The following is a 20,364-nucleotide window of genomic DNA, read 5'->3' as shown; positions in this document are numbered from 1 at the left end:
CCTTTAATCCCAGCACTTGAGAGGCACAGACAGGTAAGTTTGAGGCTAGCCTGCTCTACAGAGTGAGCTCCAGGACAGCTAAGGCTATGCATAGGAACCCTATCTTGAAAAAAGGGGAAGAAGAGTCTGTCTGGAGGGTAAAGGTACTTACTGCTAAGCGTGATAACTGGGATTCGATACTTGGAACCCATACTTGTGTTGTGGTGCATGCATGTACACACACATGCATGTATACACACACATGCACACAAACACACATACACTCACACACTAAATAAAAGAAGCATAAAATGGGAGAAAAACTGCAACAGTTAGTGTTAATTATCAATTGATTCTGTAGTCACTTAGGAGGCAAGTCCCCATGTACACCTGTGAGGGGATATGTAGATTAGGTTAGCTCCTTGGCAAGTCTGTGAGCAGTTACCTTGATTAGCTTTAACTGCGGTAGGAAGACCCAGGTAGGTTTATGGCTGAGGTCCTGGACTCCATAAAAAAGGAAACATGATGAGCCCCAATACCCATTACCATCTGGTTCTTCACTGAGAATTCAGTGGGGCCTGCTGCTTTGATCTCCCACGCTGTGACCTTCCTGCCACGACAGACTATAACTGTGAGTCAAACCAAGGCATTTCTTTTGGACTTGCTCTTCTCAAAGGCATTTTATCACAGCCACAGATGTTACTTAGTGACTAAAGTTACTAAGAGAGTCCCACCATCGTGGCACCCGAATACAGCAGGTTAGGAGACTTTGCATGCAGATCTTCTGTGACTCCTGTCCTGACATATTCAGATTATAAGCGTGGATCTCTAGGCTCCAACCTTCTGTCTATTGTATGAAGCACTTAAGTACCACACCAATACATCCTTCTTCCTACTTCTTCCTTCATGGCTTTTCCTCTCCTTCTGACCCCTTCCCCGCCATGTTCTTTTGCTATGTTTGTCAATACGGATTTCTGTTTCTGTCCCCACAGGACCTCAGCAGAAGCAGATGAATGGAAATGAAAGGCTTTGCCTGAGAAGTGGGAAAACTGGTTTATCAGTCACTCGCCCGAGATCATACAGCTAGTTAGTGGCAGAATATACACCCAAAGGATCCTCCATCACTTCTTGTCTAGTTCAAGATATGTCACTTGCTAGGAATCCCATCCTATGAATACTTCCTTTCACCACTTGTTTTCCTGTGTAATTTTGGGGTGGGGAATTTGTCCCTTTCAGACTTAGTTCTCTCACTCAAAAATGAAGGTGATACCAGCACTTACATTGTGGGATGATGAGGTTGGTCTATTGGACATTGCAACATAGTATTTTGCTAGAGAGAAAATAGATGCTACTAACCCCTTCTTTTTATTATGTTCTGTTATTATATCTACAACACCTCCTGGGTATTTAGGAACGTTGTTTTTAATTGCTTATGTTTTCTAACACAGTCAGAGAATACTGTAATTGTATCAGCTGAGTTTTTCTGTAGTCAAGAAAATTTTATTTAGATGTCCAGTATGCCTCATTAAAAGTTATCGGGGGTGGGGAGGCAGGGGGTGGGGCGGTAGAGGGGTGCTCTTGGTTTGATAGTGGATATGTTTATTCTCTTTTCTTTATGAAAAAAAGTTATTAAGAAGAATGTGATTTTCTTTCTTTTTTCCTTACCAATGAAAAGAACATCAAAGTCCAGTGTTTGACAAGAGGGTCTGTTGGTTCCATTCAGGAGCACATTATGAATTGTTCATTTTCGACTGGGGGGACAATTCATTACATTTTGTTTATGTAGCACCTCCTGAGGGGCTGTTTCTAAGTGGTTCACAACAGTCTTGTTCTCACTGGGACACACTTGTCCTCCAGGGTTCCCAGGGATGGAAGATCTTGTGTGCAAATAAAATAAACTCAGCCTGAAGGCCAGTAATTTAGATTAATAAAGAGCTATGTTTATATAACTGTGTTAACAGAATTCTACATGGCAAGTCAAATCCAATTTTCTCAGGCTATACAACCATTTCTAAACAGGACTTGGCCAAGAATGTCTAGTTTGTGAGTGCACAAAACAAGCTGCAAAGTTTTTTCATACTCTTTAGAACCCTGAGATTCTATTTTTGTCGCTCTAGTTTCTCAGGAGATCATGGTGCTATTGAAACAGCTTAAGTATGGTGATTCTGTGTATGCAGGAATCTATTCATGTCCCTGGACACATCTGTGCCAGTTAATTTTATGTCAGTTTGATACAAGCTAAAGTCATTTGGGATCCTTCATTGGAAAAAAAATATGCCCCTAGTAGGTTGGCTTGTGGTAGATTTTCTTGATTGGTGATTGACATGGGAGGTCCCAGTGCCCTGCCCCCACCCCCATTACTATGCAAGAAAGCAGGCTGAGCTTGCCATGGGAAGCAAGCCAGTACTCCTTCAGGCTTCTGCTTCAGTCTCTGCCTCAAGGCTCCTGACCTTCCTCAGCGATAAGATCTAATGTGGATCTATCAATGAAATGAACAAACCCTTTTCTCCCTACATTGCTTTTGTTCATGGTCTTTTATCATAGAAATAGAAACCCTAACTAAGACAATATCCATTCATCTGGCAGTCTTCCCATCATCCACCCATTCATGCATTCATTAAAAGATATCTTCTGGCCAGCATGGAACTGACGTAGGTCCTCTGCATATATGTTAAGTTTGGGTAGGTTGGTCTTTTTGTGAGACACCTAACAGTGGGAGCCGTGACTGTCTCTGACTCGTTTGCTTGCTTTCAAGACCCTTCTCTTCGTAGCAGTTGTTGCTTTGTTCAGCTTTGATAGAAGGGGAGGTGCCTCCTCTTACCGCAACTTGACATGACGTGTTTGGTTGACACACATGGGTGGTCTGTCCTTTTTTAAAGAGAAATTGAGGAGGAGTGGATGTATAGGGGGCAGGTCTGTGGAGGGTTGGGGAGGGGCTGGGAGGATGGCGGGGGAAACTGGTTGGGATACAAAACAACAACAACAACAACAACAACAACAACAATAGCAACAGCAGCAGCAACAACAACAGCAACATCATCTCCAACCCATAAGTTGAGAGATTCCTACGTTGAAAATGCCCAGGAGCTTTTATGTTCATACTTTCAATAAACAATAAGATGAGTGCCTTTTGATTTTGTCCTCTTTGTCTTGTGAGAGCACAGAGGTCAGGAGCTTTGGATAGCTGTACAGTTTGCTCAAAGCAACAGAAACACACATCTATGGGGTATGTGGTATGTACTAGGTATGACTTGAGAGATTTTCATGTTCACAATCTTACTGCATTGGGAACAACACTGAACAGAAATTTGTGTGTTTATTATGTATGCTTACATGTGTGTGTGTATGCATTTGTATGTGTATGTGGGTCTGTATACATTTGATGCAAGTAAATGAGAAACCAGGGCACTGAGAAGTTATGGACTTGTTCACGTCACGGGTAGGAAGTGAAGCCTCTGGTCTTCTTATGGTCTCATGCTGTCCCCTCTTCTCCCCCCCCCCCCCACCCAGAGAACACACAGGGTCAAAGCTGTCACCTACTGCTAACCCCAACTCAGTGAGAGGCATCCTGGCTTTCTTCCCCTTTTCTTTCAAAGTTTCAATGAGAAGGGTCAGAAAGGAAAACCACAGCAACAACATAAATAGCAGAGGAAGGACGAGGGTCGGGAGAAAGGTCTTGGGAGTAAATGGTGGTTTGAAGATAACGTTTTGGACCAGGGCTGAGAGCCTGGGAAACACAGGCCTCCCAAAGACCGCCCTTTCTGTTGACATTTCTGGAGTGGTTGGGGGCCAGCTTTTCTCTCTTCTCTCAGCCCTGCCTCAGCAATGGCAGACTCTTGTCATTTTTTGAGAGTTCTTCATGGACTCTCTGGGAAACTATTCTCTCTCTGTTGGCGCTGATGTTTGTTCTCATTATTTCTAGGCCTTTCTGGATACACACTACTCGAGTGTGATGACCATCTCATTATAAGTGATCCCAGATCTAGACCTCCAGCCTATGCCTGCCCCTGGCACACCATCTGTCTCACTCATGAAGGTGCCTAGTGCCACTCTCTGAATCTCTCTAGGGAAGCCCCTCTACTCCCACATTCCTAACTTCAGATGACAGCAACACTCCAAACAGCTTGTCTTCTTCCAGCCTAATTCAACTCACCAATTAGTTGATTGTCTTATCTCATGGTCTCTTTGTTTTTGAGTGCTTGAGTACCAGATAGTCTTATGTGCTGGGTTAAAAGCAGAAAAATGAGGTTCTGACCCTCACCTACCTCCCAGCCCACAATGGTATGGTATGTGTATGTGTTTGTGAGTTAGGCATCAGGTATTGAAAAGTATGCTTTTTTCTTCTTCTTTTTTTCCCATTTTTTTTTATTGGCTATTTTATTTATTTACATTTCAAATGTTATCTCTTTTCCTGGTTTCCCCTCTGGAAACCCCCTATCCCATCCTCCCTCCCCCTGCTTCTATGAGGGTGCTCACCCACCCACCCACCTACCTGCTCCTATCTCCCTGCCCTGGCATTCCCCTATACTGGGGCATGGAGTCTTTGCAGGATTAAGAGCCTGTTCTCCAACTGATGTCCAACAAGGCCATCCTCTGCTACATATGCAGCTGGAGGCATGTGTTTTCTTAATCCATGTATATTCTTTGGTTTGTGGTTTAATTTCTGGGAGCTCTGGTGGGTCTGGTTAGGTAATATTGTTGTTCTTCCTATGGGGTTAAAAATCCCTTCAGGTCCTTCAGTCCTTTCTCTAACTCCTCCATTGGAGACCCCATGCTCAGTCCAATGGTTGGCTGCGAGCATCCACCTCTATATTTGCCAGGCTCTGAAAGAGCCTCTCAGGAGACGACTATATCAGGCTCTTGTCAGCAAGCACTTCTTGGCATCTGCAATAGTGTCTGGGTTTGTTGTCTTCATATGGAATGGAGCCCAAAGTGGGGCAGTTGAAGAAAATGCTTTAATACTGTGGAATTGGTGTTATGATAGAGGTGGAGTTGGGGTACCTGGAAGAAGCATGAGTAGTGATTGGCATGCTTCCTAGGGGAGACAGATCAATCTCTTTCTCCCATATTCCCTTTAACTCTGGCCTCTGAAGAATCCTTATTCATGCTCAGAGGATTCTTGCCACCCCCTTTTCCATGTGAATTCCATCATCTATGTCCTCACAGTTCAATTCAAATGCTACATCCTTGAAGCCTATCCCACTGCCTTCGGGTAAAACCATTCACTTGTGCAAAATGCTCATTTCTCAACCATAGCTTAGTATCCCTTTGCCTACTGATTGCAGTGGGGAAAACCCAGTTACTGGCGTGGGTTGGTTCATGGTGGAAGAACTTACAGTAACAGCTTTTCCCATGGCACTGACTGGGATGCCAAGACCTCAGGCTGAAATCAGGGGTGGGCTATAACTCTAAAGGCCTGCCTTTTATAGTCTATGTCTGCCAGCCAGGCCCTATATTCTAAAGGTTTCACCACCTCTCCAGACTACTAGCAAAGGCTCAAATAATGTCTGGGGCAAGTATCTCACATTCAAATTCTAGCACCTATGGGTTATAACACCCAAAGGGGTCACATATCAGATAACCTGCATATTAGGCATTTACATCACAATACATAATGGTAGCAAAATTACAATTGTGAAGTAGTAACAAAATGATTTTATGTTTTTTTTGGGGGGGGATCATCACAACATGAGGAACTGTATTAAAGGTTCACAGCATTGGGAAAGTTGAGAACCTCTGGGCTAACAGCACTCGGAATGAACCATACACCATGCTACTCTGTGCTGTTGTACATTTATGCTACAACTATACATTTATTGTTGACATAAAGATGGAGGGTCTATAGCCAAGAGGCCATCAAAGTCACCTCGATGATATGTGGATAGCTGGAGTTTGGAAAGGGCTTCATCCGTCGTGCAATGCCCCAGTGTTTTCAGGACACTGTTCATTTTCATGTTTGTTAAAAAACTGAAACATGTATCTGGGTAAAGATCCAAACATTACATCATCTAAAATCACTCAACGACATTTCATTCCAAGTCTTCAAAACCCTTTGACTGTCCTAGTGAAGGGAATCTCCAGCCTACTAAACACAAGTGTGCTGTTCTATATTTTGCATGTTTAAAGAAACACATTCCTGAGGAACAAGGCTGCGTCTTCAGCACTCTCTGATGGGACAGTGTGTTGGTTTGGATGCCACTAATCCGTTAGTGTCCAGGGGCTGTCAGCTCCCCCACAGGCTCTATCTGTCTGTAGCCGCCATCAATAAAGCCCTTTAAGCAAATCTGTACATTCGGGGCAGGCTGGTGAGGCACGTGCCGTGGAGCACCCCCGTCCCAATAATCAGACTCTTGTAAGCTGTGCTGAATGAGAGTCTTTCTCTGGGGACCAGTATATGTTTGTTTGCTGGCACGGTCCTAATGACTTAAAGAAAATGCCGGAAACCAGTCCCGCACTCTTTTCTGAAAGGAACATTGGCCCTTTGTTCAAGTCATGTATTTGCAGAGCGGCTTCTGAGTTAAGTCCTTGGAATTCCTCATGGTTTATGTGTCTTTGTAAGCTCCCGGTATTGAAGAAGCAAGGGCTTTCTTTGGCTTTTTCCCCACCACCTCCCCAATGAATTCAACATTGTATTGAACACACCCTGACTCAATTTTGATAAAACCAACAACTTACAAAGCCAACTTGGGTGGAAAAAGTGGAAACATGAGTAGAATTTGATATTGTTGTAGGCTGTTTGGCTTTAAAAAGGTTAAGAACGTGGTTATTTAGTCTGCAGTTTCATTCCCAACAGTTTTTCTTATGTTCTCTTTGTTCAGGAATAGTATCATGTTTGTTACAGCAACTTTTATGCCACTGAGAAGTAGAATATTTCAAAAATATTTTCCATGGCACCCACACACATTTTGATTCTTTCCCCCAATAAGTCCATTGGACAAATTTGAGGGTTGCTTAGAAAGGTAGGGTTTATGGAAAGTGGTCTGCATCTGAAACCTATCTCTCCCGTTATCTTTCTGAACCTCCCTCTCCTCCTGCACAAAGTGTGAATCACAAGGCAGCTTCTCCTGGGTGACTGTGGTGAGCAGTCAGTAAGGTATATTTCCAGCAGAATCCCAGCCCAGAAACTTCACAAGCATCTGTTCCCTCTTTCCTCTGCCTTTAGCTCCTGGATAGGTGAGCACCCAGGATGGCTAAGAGGTGGACACATAAGTTGAAGTATTTGTTAAGGCTGATATATAATAAAACATCATACCCCACGTGGCTTAGCCAATTGACATTTCTAATTCTTTTTTTTTAACACAAGTTATGAAGTCTTTTTTATTTTATTTTTTTAATTTTCTAATTCTGAAGGCCGGAAACCCAAGGCTAAGGCATTGGCAAGGTTGCTGTTGCTGTTTTTGCATAATATATGTATGTATATATGTGTATATATACAAACATTTTGTATATTATATATTTAAATATATATTAAGATATATGTATATGTATATAATGTTTGTATGTATTTATTTGTATGTGCATGCCTGCTTGTCTGTATATGTACCATGTGCCTGCAGGTACCTATAGTGGCCAGAAGAGGGGCACCAGAACCTCTGGAACTGGAGTTACAGTTGGTTACCAGCTGACTGATACAGGTCCTGGGAACCCAAACCTAGTATTCTTTAAGAACAGGGATTGCTTTTGACCACTGAGCCTCTTCTTTCATCCCTGTGTCATCTTTTTATGAGTGGCTTGTTTGTGGCTTGCAGATACCTCTGGGTATGTCTTGAGTCATTGTTTTTTATGATGACACTTAGGTATAGTAGATTGAGAATAATCCTACTGATGGATTTTTACTTTAGTTATATCATTAAAGATCTTCTCTAGATACATTCACATTCTGGGGTCCTGGGAGAAGAACTTAGATATATGAGTGTGGTTGGGACAGGAGAAGGGCACATGTAGATCTTGGAGGATGCTAGTAGAAGCCTGAAAGCTTCTGTATACTAAAACTCAATGTGCAGTATATCATCAATCACTCTTTTCTCTATACTTCTGAGTGGGTGGCTTGCAAGGGAATATTTACTTCTTTCCCTGGTCTTAATTTGGCTTAAGTTGTATCCCCACTTTCATATCCTTGATTAGATTGAAAGTCCCTTGAGACTATGTGATGGTGAATCTTAGTTGCCAACTTGATCAGATCTAGAGTCTTCTCCTTCTTCTCCTCCTTCTCCTCCTTATCCCTTCTTCTTCTTCCTCCTCCTCCTCCTCCTCCTTCTTCTTCTTCCTCCTCCTCCTCCTCCTTCTTCTTCTTTTCTTCTCTTCCTCCTTCTCCTTCTTCTTCCACTCTCTTTCTGTCTCTCTGTTTCTCTCTCCTTCCTTCCTTGCATTCTGGTGATTGAACAGATGTCTTTGTGTTTGCAAGGCAAGCATTTTACTAACTGGGCTATCTCTCAGCCACAGGATAACTTATTTATTTATTTATTTATTTATTTATTTATTTATTTTTAAAGATTTCTTTATTGTATACTGTAGCTGTCTTCAGACACTCCAGAAGAGGGAGTCAGATCTTGATATGGATGGCTGTGAGTCACCATGCGGTTGCTGGGATTTGAACTCAGAACCTTCAGAAGAACAGGCAGTGCTCTTAACCTCTGAGCCATCGCTCTAGCACCAGGGGGTCACACTTTTAAAGAAACAGCTTCTTTCAAAAACTCACTCCTTTCCTTATTTTCTAGTGAAAGGAGAGAATGGATGTTAGAGCCTAAAGATTGGCAAATCCACAAGACAGAAGCGTGGGCTCTTGAGTCACCTGTGGGAGAAAGCCACCATCATTTACTCTGATAAGAAATTCTACACTGTGGATACTAGGGATCTGCTATTCGTAAGCTGTTAGTGTTCTCCTAAGATGCATGGACACACTCTTTCCTAAAAGAACTGCCGCGGTCACATCATAATGGCACATGGAGCTGACCATAAACTGCAAGGTTGAAGAGGTAGCAGGCAGTGATGGGATCTGTGGTGAGCTGGACAGTGCCTGTCCTACATAGGGAAGGGGAACCCCAGTCTCCTCCATCATTGCCTTGTCCACAGGCTCAGGATACTCAGGGCTCCAATTTCAAAATCTTTAATGGTTTAAACTTATGTATCAAATAAAACACATCAGTGTGATTTGTCCTTTATGCTACACTGAATCTTAGCCAAAAGGCTGAGAAGCGATATCCTTTATGCTGACAGCATTCACCAATAACTGTCAACCAGGTCTCTCTTAGTCTCTCATCATCTCCAGTCTCTCTGCACATGGGGGAGCTGTGTGGGTTCCTGGAACATGGCATTCTTCTTAGTGAGCATAAAGTTCTTATTTTATAACTAATGGGAAGTGACAATAACTGCTTTGGGCCACTAGGGTGCTTGGTATGATAGTTTCTCCTATACCACTGCGCCTTTTAACCAGGACTCGGATAGCAGCAGCTGCTACAGAGCCGATGTAAGGCTAGGATTATTCCCATCACCCTTGCTTTCTTTCATTTATCATTTAATCATTCTGATACCCTATGTGGTGATGCTGGCATCTCCATATTGCCAGGGGGAAATGGGGGAAAGCAGATGGTGAGAATTGGCTTAATGAGGTCACGTGACTCTTGAGCCTGTCTCCCTGTGCTTGGGGGAGCATCCTGGGTGTGTTTTACCTTGTACAGGGAAGGCCTAGTTGAACGTTTTAGAAATGCTTAGGTACCAAATGGTATGGTTAAAGGGACAGGGTATGTTCACCTTCGCACGGTAGCATCATGACCAGCTCCTTTTTCTTCTAGAAGATTCTCAGATGCTCAGAGGAGGGACTTGGGGCTGAAAAGGGAGCACAGTCATTTCTCCGTATTTTCTTAGATAATGGAGGCATAGCCCCTAAGTGTCCAGGCTGGAGGGGGTACATTATCTTCTCTGTGGCTTATGCATGAATTAAGTTGTCTTTTCCAGGGGGCTCTGAACATCCCTGAAGACATCTGTGGCCCTACATAAAGCGTGCTATAATTTTGCAGCTAAAAAGGCCACCTGAAAAATCACTTGTCTGTATACTGTTTCCTCCACTGCAGAATGAACCAGAAGAATACTCACAGGGAGTTAAAGGTGGTGTTGGAAGAGCCAGGGACGGCAGGGCTGCCAATCTTAACCCGGTGGGGCCAGGGTTTCTAGAAGCATTTTGTAGGGGGACTTGAACATATGCCCACACACCAAGAAAAAAAAATCTTCGTAGTTGGCCATCTGCCAGCTCGCCCATGAATCTTTCCCTGAGCTACCAGGCTGAGGATGCGGATCCATTTCTGATGCCCAGAGGCCAGCTCTGTAAAGAGAAGCAGAACAACATCCTCTATTCACGGGGGCTGGCCGGCTGGCCTGCCAGCGCCCACGAGGGCTTTGGACTCAGAGAGCTATTGAAGGTAAGCCACAAAGACTCGCTCTCTCCCCTACAGCCTGGAGTGAAGACAAGAGGCACCCGGCACAAGCAGAGGGTTGTTTGCATGAGCCGGCAGCCGGCAAATTCTGTCAAAGCAGCTGTAGGAGAGAAGTCATGAAAACACGCAGGAAAATCGTGCACCGCGGTGTGGGCAGGAGATAGAAGATAAAGAGGCTGCAGAGGCACAGTGGGTCCTTCACTGGATGCTGGCAGCCACGCTCCTGCTATTGTCTAGACCTCCAGAGCCTGGACGACCCTTTTTTGATTCTTTAAGCAAGGAATTGTGTTAGAGGCAAGAGCATATGTGTTGTACGAACAGTGGCTGTCAAATGAAAAACCTCTGGTGTTGAAAATACTGAAGTAGGGATTAAAATGGACCCTGTGTCTCCATGGCAGAGAAGACAGTGTGGGGCCCCTTCCTTTGCTGCACCCCTGGGGTCCTTGGCACACTTACCATTTGTACAAAATGGAAGTCAAGGTGGCTGTCACTGTGTCATGTGTCATGACTTGGCCCTGGGCCAAGTCTCAATATTTGCTGAACACTTCCCACGTTCCCTTGGCATAGCTAAGGGCATCTCAGGTTCAACATATCCAAAATGGTTCTTAGTACCTGTGATCCCTGTGACCTAGAGTCAGAAGTGTTTCTAGGTAAAGAATGAAGATAGGCTATCCAAGACTTAGTCGGGGCTTTATTGCTATGAAGAGATTCCATCACCATGGCAACCCTTATAACAGAAAACATTTAATTGGGGCTGGCTTACAAGACAGGTTTAGTCCATTATCGTCATGGCAGGAAGCATGGAGGCATGCCGGTAGACATGGTTCAGGAGAATAGCTGAGAGTTCTACTTCCAGATCCATAAACCGTAGAAAAAGAATGCCACACTGGGCATAGATTGAGCTTCTGAGACCTCAAAGTCTACCCTCTAGTGACACACCTCTTTCAACAAAGCTATTCCTCCTGACAGTACTACTCCCTATTGTCTGACACTCACACATGAGTCTACGATGGCCATTCCTATTCAAACCATCACAGTGGTAGCCCACAGAGAGGAAAGGGGTCAGAGACTCTTCCTGACTCTGTACACATTATCCTATAGTTATTCGAATACCGAACAGTACGTATCAAAGAATTGGGGACAGGGTGGCAGATGACAATTGCAAATGGAGAAAGGAGTGGCTGGTTTTCAGTAAATTCAGTGGAGGTGATGATGCTGTCTCTACCTTGGCTCTTTCTTTGTTTCTGAGAGGATGCTGAGAAGGATTCTGATGGAGGTCCATGTGTGTGGAGGTGATGGGAATGAAAACAGCTGAGTCCCATTGTTCTACTGCAAGCATTTTCACCCTTCTTTATTTCTCCTTCCCGTTCTTCCTCTCCAGTCTTCTACAGTGTTACCTAGGTTGGCCTCCGCCTCCTGCCCTTGAGTAATCTCCTGTTTTAGTCTCCTAAGTAGTTGGACTGAGAGGCATGAGACATCTCATTCAGAACAGTAGTTAACTGAGGCATGTGATATGCGTATCACTATCAACCTAGGTAACATCTGTTGACTGAAAAGAAAGGACTTGGCCTGGGCAGTACAAAGCCAGAGATAATGCCTGGGGATAGAGAGGGGAATGAGATGTAACATCTGGTGACCACCATATTGGATGATTCTTGCTTCCTGCCCAGGGAGAATCCAGTTTTCTTTCGGAATCCAGCATGCTTTTGGATCAGAGGTGATGGAACAGGTTACCCAGGCTGGTTTGGAACTCACAATGTCTCTTTCCCCCCTTATCATTTTACAAAATTTTTCCCTATAAAGAATAATAAAATCAACATTACAATTTTGGCCTCTAGATTGGCTTGGCTATTCTTTGACTTCAATGAAAAAAGAGGTTGGAAAGGCAAGAGTGGGGAAGGCAGCTTTACAGGCATGGTAGAATCTGGTTCCATGTGGGAGGAGCCTAAAATAGGTAGTGAGGGATGCCTGGAGAACCAATAAATCAGAATCCTTCTTTCTCCCCTCTTCCTTATGCTATACTTGATACAAGTCAAATTGGACAATTTCTGGCTACTGTGAACAGAGCCACAGTGAGCATGGTTGAATATCTTAGTAGTAGGATGTCAATACTTTTGGGTAGATACCCAAAATATACCTAAGAGTGGTGTAGCTGGATCTTGTGGTAGAACTATTTCTAGCTTTTTGAGGCTCTCCCATGCTAATTTCCACAGTGACTACAGCAGTGAGTGAGTGTTCCTCTTTCCCCATAGCCACCCTGGAATTTGTCACTCTCTTTCTTTTAAACCATGGCCATTCTGACTGGGGATAAGATGAAATCTCAAAGTAGTTTTAACTGGTGTTTCCCTGATGACTATGGATGTCAAACATCTGTTTGACTGTTTCTCAACTGTCTGCTAACTAACATCCATGTGCCATCTTTAAACTGAGTTGTTTTCTTGATGTTTGGTTTTATAGTTCTTTGTATATGCAGATGTTTAGCGTGGAAGATTTTTGCATTTCTGTAGGAAGAAATTTCCTAATTCTTCATGGTAATGAAGGTGTCCTTTGCGGTGCAAAAGCTTTTAAGTTTTATGATATCCTATTTGTCAATTGTTGGTCTTAATGCATGCACCAGTGGGACACTGTTAACAGTCTTTTACTGTGATCTTAAGTTCAAGTACATTTCCTACTTTCTTCTCTATTGGGTTTGGAGTAATAGGCCTTATGTTGAGGTCAGTATCCACCTGAGTCAGGTTTTTTCTTCTCCCCCTTTGGAAGTGAGAGAAGGGGTGTGGTTCTTGCCAAGACTAATATGATTGTCTTAGTCAGGGTTTCTATTCCTGTACAAACATCATGACCAAGAAGCAAGTTGGGGAGGAAAGGGTTTATTGAGCTTACATTTCCATGTTGCAGTTCATCACTAAAGGAAGTCAGAACTGGAACTCAAGCAGGTCAGGAAGCAGGAGCTGATGCAGAGGCCATGCAGGGATGTTTCTTACTGGCTTGCTTCCCCTGGCTTGCTCAGCCTGCTTTCTTATAGAACCCAAGAGCACCAGCCCAAAAGTGGAACCACTTACAAGGTGCCCTCCCCTCTTGATCACTAATTGAGAAAATGCCCCACAACTGGGTCTCATGGAGGCACTTCCCCAACTGAAGCTCCTTTCTCTGTGATAACTCCAGCCTGTGTCAAGTTGACACACAAAACTAGCCAGCACAATGCTGTAGTGGATGCTCACATACCTAAGAGTATAGAGGCAGTACTGATAGGACTCAAAGGACTTAAGTAAAAAAAAACAAAACACAAATATGATCATAATACAACATGAAATTCTTAAAGAATTAATAAAAAAATCATCCCCCTCAAGAATAAAACAGGATGTCAAAAGCTAAAAAAAGATTGGTTTTGAACCATGTGTCTGTGGCAGGCATGCCTTTCAGAAGGGGTCTCCATGTTCTGACTGTCAACTTATGCATCTCTGCTCTCTGGAGGATGATGGATTGACTTGCAATAAGTTCAAAGCTACAGAATGATGGGATCGCTCTTCTGAAATTGCGTTCTATAAAGACTGTGGCTTCTGTCTTCAGTGCTCTTTCCTGTTGTCTGACTTGTTTTCTCAAACCTTTTCAGGTGGAGCTCTGTTCCCGGTTTGTCATGAAGGTAAAGGGACAGAGGGTGGCACTGGTAGATGAGAGGTACCCCCAGATGAGGACCAACAGCACATCATCTCAGATGAGAATCTTTCCTCCTGTTGGTCTAGTTGGCAGCCGACTACGTAGACAAGCACCATGAAGCACCATGCACATGTACCTATTACAGTGATTAAATGTATTTTCAAGGGAAAAGACCTATCTATGTCTTTGAAAATTAGCACCATCAACTTGACCATAACAAAATTATGAGTTTCAGATTAAAAAATGCTTACATGTACTTAGATACTGCACCCACTCCTATTCCCTGTCCACGGAATTCTACGATCTCCTCCTGGTCCTCTTTGTTTTCAATAATAGTTCACGATTCTGTTTTCATGGCATCTTTACTATTTTCTTTCTGTAGAATCCACAGGTGACATCATTCATGTAATGCTTATATTCCCAAATCTGTCTCATTTTGTTTAATAGGATGTTTGCCAGTTCCATCCATTTTCCTGTGAAGGACACGATTTTATTCTTCTTAAAAGATGACTGGGGCTCTGAAGGGATAGTGGCAAATGACAGCCTAAGATGATCTGGCTCGTGGCCTACAGTGTTCACTGAAACTCTAACCATCAACCAGCCGTGCAGATGCGATGCAGGTGAAGTTGTCTCTGGTCATTTTGGTTTACGCATTTCCTTGAGTGCTTTGAAAGTATTCTAGGGAGTGGTAGAGCCGGATTCTATGGCAGTCCCATTGAGGAGTCTCCATATTGATTTCCATAATGGTTGTACTTCCGTTCTCACCAGTGTTGAATAGGGGTCCTCCTTCTCCACATCCCCACCAGAATTTGTGGACTTTCTTTTCTTTTCTTTTCTTTTCTTTTTTCTTTTTTCTTGGTTATTCTATTTATTTTCATTTCAAGTGTCCCCCCTTTCCCAGTTTCCCCTCCACAAACCCTCTGTTCCCACCCCACTCCCCTGCTTCTATGAGGGTGCTCCCCCACCTGCCCTCTCACTCCTGCCTCAACACCCTAGCATTCCCCTACCCTAGGTCGCCAAGCCTCCACAGGACCAGGGGCCTCCCCTCCCAGTGATGCCCAATAAGGCAATCCTCTGTAACATATCCAGCTGGAGCCATGGGTCACCAGCCCCCCCTCCCCCCCCATGTATATTCTTTGGTTGGTGATTTGGTCCCTAGGAACGTTGGGTGTGTGTGTCAAGATTTGTTTTCTTGGTGACCATTCTGACCGGAGTGAGGTGGAATCTTAGTGTATTGTAGTTTACACTTCCCTAATGATTAAACCTGCTGAACATTTACTTGTGACCTTATTGGGCATTTGTACTTCTTTTGGGAAGTATAGTTCAATTAATATGCCCACTAATTGATTGAGTTGTTTATTCTTTACATTTTATAGGGTTTGAATTCTTCAAATATCCTGGATAGTTGTCTTGTACTGGATAAATAGCTGGCAAAGATACCTCCTATTTTTCAGGTGTTCTCTCATCTTTTGTTTCCTTCATTGTGCCTTTTAATTTAATGCCATCCCATTTATCAGTTCTTGGTAGTATTTCTTGTTCTATTCAGAGAACCATTGCCTGTGCAACTATCTTAAAGAGTTTCTTCTATGTTTTTGGATAGCATTTTTTTTTTTTAAGTTTCAGAAGATCTATCTACTTCAGTTATTATAACCCCAGGATAACAATTGGTGGGGCTTGGAATCCAGACTACAATAAAAATCTTAGCTGAAAATCAAGAAATGTTAACTTCATCAGGATGACAGGGAAGAGCTCTGCATGTTACATTCTGTATTTTCTGTAATGCTTGCTACAAAGGTCTTACTATCTACATTTACTACAGAATGAAACAGAAGCTCAAAGATGCCCAGGGACCCAGAACACTTGTCATCTCAACCTCCTTTTAAGCCTTGTTCTGTCCAATCACAAGTCCTCCATTGCCTCACTGCTTCAAGGCCTATTAAGAAACATATTTATTTATTTCTTGTAAGGCAATATCAAAACTTCGTTGTTTCTACCTCAGCTCTTTCTCTTGTAGTATCACCCAGGTTTCTCTTCCCAATAGACTCTTGCTGCACTCATCAGGGTGACAGCGAGTAGGTGAGGGAGGCAGGTGTTAGAGTGATTTCCCTTCTGCATTCAGGAGATCTAGGAGAGCTACTTAGAGATTTCCTCTCCTCTCTTCTGAATGTTCTTTGAAAAATAAAAGGATTGCAGCTCTATCCTGCCTCTCCCATTTTGATTAGCATTGCATTCTTTTTGGATTAAGGGTGTCCAGTTTCCTTGGGAGGAACAAATATGGCCATCTGAGTGTGTAGAGTGTAAGCCCATTCAGCAAACTCCTCAATGGGAGTTCCATGGGATCTGTTCTCACCTCATTGGGCTTTTTCATTCAAGAGTCTTTCATCCATGCGCACAGGTGAAACAAATGGGCAGATGAGGAAAGAGCTTTAGGAGCTTTAAAAGAAAGAAAGATAGAAAGAAAGAGAGAAAGCAAAGAAAGGAAGGAAGAAAAGAAAGAAAGAAAAACCCCCAAAAGAACCCATTTCTGAATTTGTTTGTAGTATGGTTTAGCAAGTCACAGGACCAATAACAAAAGAGCAAACACTGCTTTCCCTGGTTAGTGCTGTGGGATATAAAACTGCATGTATATTTGGAGAGAATTTCCTATTTTATTTAGCTCTTCATTTTCTTATAATTTATGAGTCAACATTCACTCATTCATTCACTCAGTTGTTTGAATCGCTCAATTGAATGCAAACATTTTCGAGATGAGAAATTCTGTCTTTAAAATGAACATAACATATATTTGATAGATCAATCAAAATGTATTAAAACATGCCCATTTAACAGGAAATGCACATACAGGTTTTTTTTTGTTTTTGTTTTTTAGAATTTTAAGTGCATATCTATATGTGGCTTCTCACCTGTTGACTTAAGGCCACATTTGCTTATGTATTAGTTCTGTCTTTCTTGTAAAAACAAACAGAGCAACACCCATGTTTGTAATGAGTCATCTGTTCCTAGTTCTGTTTTCTTTAAATGGATCCACAGCTTAAAGGGAGTTTTGAAGCAATTTTGTTACAGATTTCTTCTATCTCTCCTTACTTTATGACTGTTTTACTTGCAATTAATTTGATAAAGAATTATTATAGCTAATTGCCTTTTAGGTAAGTTTGAGGGAGGTACTGAATTTTCACTTTATTTAATGTTACCCCTGGCAGTGTGTGGAGGACCCGGAACCAGAGCCTGGATGGTCCAAAGATCTAAGATAGAACCAAACACGACTGGAAAAAAATGTCAGTGAAATGAGGCCAAACAATATTCTGCTGTACTACAGATAGGTGCCCAGCCCAACAGTCATCAGAGAGGCTTCATTTAGAAACTGGAGAGGAGCGGATGCAGAGAACCACAGCCAAGCATTAGGTGGTGTTTGGGAATGCTGGTGAAGAGGGAAGGAAGGCTTGTAGGAACCAGAGGGGTCCAGGACACCCCAATAAAACCCACAGAATCAACAAATCTGCATTCTTAGGTGCTCACAGAGACTGAACCATCAATTGGGAAGACTGCATGGGTCTAATCTAAGCCGCTGTATATATGTTAGAGCTGTGTTTTGGTGGGGCTCCTGACAGAGGGAGTGGGAGCTATTTCTGATGCTTTTGCCTGCCTTTTGGACCCTTGTCCTCCTCTACTGGGTTGCCTCATCCAGCCATAATATGAGAGGAGTGCCTAATCTTATTGCAACTTGATAATGCCATGTTTGCTTGATATCCCTGGGGAGGTTGGCCTTTTCTGAAGAAAAATGGAGAAGGGTTGGATGTCCAGGGTGTAGGCAGGGAGTGGGGGAGATAGTAGAGGGAGGGGATATAATATATGAGAGAATGAATTACAAAAATTAAGTAATCATACACATGACTAGTGTCTATCACATTGAGACAGGGTATCTCTCTATATCCCTGACTCTCCTAGGATCCATTATGTAGACTAGGGTAGCTTTAAACTCATTGAAGATCCATTTTGTGTCTGCTTCCTTACTGCTGGGATTAAAGGCATGTCCTACCATGCTCAGATAGCTCTAGCCCTTTTGGAGAGTTGACTTCTGAGTAGAGAGTCTATCAGTGTAAAATTAGAGATCTGATTGCAGCTTTCAAGGATCACTTTGGATGCTAGAAAACTTTATGTAGTATCAGACTAATGGACTCTAACTTAATGGAACCTATGTCCTGGATAAGGCTTAAGGTTAAAAAAGGAAATAAATACTAAGGAAAAAAAATCAAGATGTGGAAACAAAAGATGGGCATTTGGATGAATATTCATTTTAACTCTCCGTACTCACAATGTAAAAATGTTAATCATGAAGATTAAAAAAATGGTAGGGCCCATCTGTGTAATGGGGAGCCATAGATGATTCAAAGTATATTAACTTTCTCTGTGTGTATTATTTGTATATATTCCAGTGTGTACGCATGTGTATACAGAGGCTAGAGAAGGGCTGGTGTCCTGTTCTCCCATTCTCCATATAATTCCTTTGAAACTTCCTCTCTTATTGAACCTGGAACTAAGCTGCTAGTGAGGCTCAGTGATCCTCAGACTCTGACCCTGATCTCTCCCTAAAGCTGGCGTTACCAGGGTGTGGTCTGCCAAACCCAGGTATGTGTGCTAGAAATTTGAACTCAGCTGTTCATGCTTGCATAGTAGACCCTCTTAGCTACTGAGTCATCTCTCCAGCCTGAAGGCATGCCATTTTAATGAAGAGATATCCATTCTATAGTATTTATGACAAGTATACTACAAAACACATTTGAAAATTTCATAAAATATACTTGAAGGATCATATATAAATGCATACATGTAGAAGGTAAAAACTCAGGATGGTAATCTGATTTGAAAGCAATCACTTAATTTTTCTGCCCCATTTTTGGCCTCATTTATAGGATCATATTTTTTTTTTTTTGGAGGAGGATAGGTTTTAATATGTGGTCAGTACAAAAAACATCAAAAACACAAATTATTCTTTTAGTTCTTAAAGGAGTCAGAGAACAAAGTCAATTATAGTTCAGATGGAAGGAATCCCAGTGACCTTCAGGGAAGAAGTTGTAGCCTCTTGGAAAATTAGTCTTAATAACAAAATGACCCTTGAATAGTGAGGATGGCGAAAGAGGAAAGAGCAGAAGGAGGAGATGCCCGTGAGCACTTGCCCTGGAGCGATGACACTCCTGATCTCTTAATTCTAATCACCTCACTCAGGACCCTCATCACCCCACTCATCAGAGCAGAGAGGGTCAGGACTCTGCTAGGTTAGACATAAATCTGGAAAACAAAGCCAGTTTGCATACTGACAATTGCTGGCTTTCCTTGCTGGAAGAATTCACTATGGCGGCTTGCTGGCTGTCATTCATATGCTGAGATCTTGTTTATGTGTGTTCTGTGCAAGGACTGTGTCGTCATTGTTGTCTCTCAGTGTCTGTCTGGGAGGGCTCAGTGTTAACTTCCTAAAGTGTTTGGGAAGATTCCAGAGAGTCAACAAACTTGACAGGCCTTTGTAGACGACTCACTCCTGTCAAGGATTTTTTTCATATCTGAAGATTTTGACTTAATGGGTTTTCATTTTTCTCCCCCCAAGCCAGGTAAACCTGATTTTTGGAACTGTCAATGGTGCTCCTGCAAGAAAGAGACACAATGTAGAAATCTGTGCAAGGCAGCAGAAAAAATGCAGGGAAGTTATTTCATTTGATGCTTATTTACGTCCAAGTGGAGAGGAGACAGTTGACATGGGAACCAGCCATTCAGGAGAGACTGTCAGGCTTGAGATTTGCATATAAGTATAGGTGAATGCCAAGCTACACGCTTAGATGAAGACTGTTGAGGTAGATCGTGTTGAGAGAGAAAAAAAAAGAAATGCAGGAATGAGCTCCAGGGATCTTCACCATTTGAAGTTATGCTGATGGTCTTCCATATAGTTGAAGTACTAGAAATGACTCAGAAGGGAAACAGCAAAGGAAGACCTATTTACTCAAGAAAACATCTTAAAAACTATCAGAACTGGTGAGAGTCTGTGCTTGCTCAAGCAAGGCCCATACGCTCATCCCTGCTTTGCAAGGTGTAGTACAACACAGTCTGGTACCACCCAGAGCTAGTGTCTCCATTCCTCTTTGCTTTACATTAAAGGACTGTGTTCCTCAGGGTGTGTGTATGGCTCAGGCTGGCATGGCTACATAGCATCAACAGTTCTTATTCTGAGCCTGGGTATCTGTTGCTGGAAGACTCGAAACAACTGAAGGTGCCCCAGTGCCCCACGCCTCAGAAGGCGACAGACATATCACTC

This window comes from Apodemus sylvaticus, chromosome 17, assembly GCF_947179515.1.
Source record: "Apodemus sylvaticus chromosome 17, mApoSyl1.1, whole genome shotgun sequence".
Lineage (NCBI taxonomy): Eukaryota > Metazoa > Chordata > Mammalia > Rodentia > Muridae > Apodemus > Apodemus sylvaticus.
Note: the sequence above shows the minus strand (reverse complement) of the source record.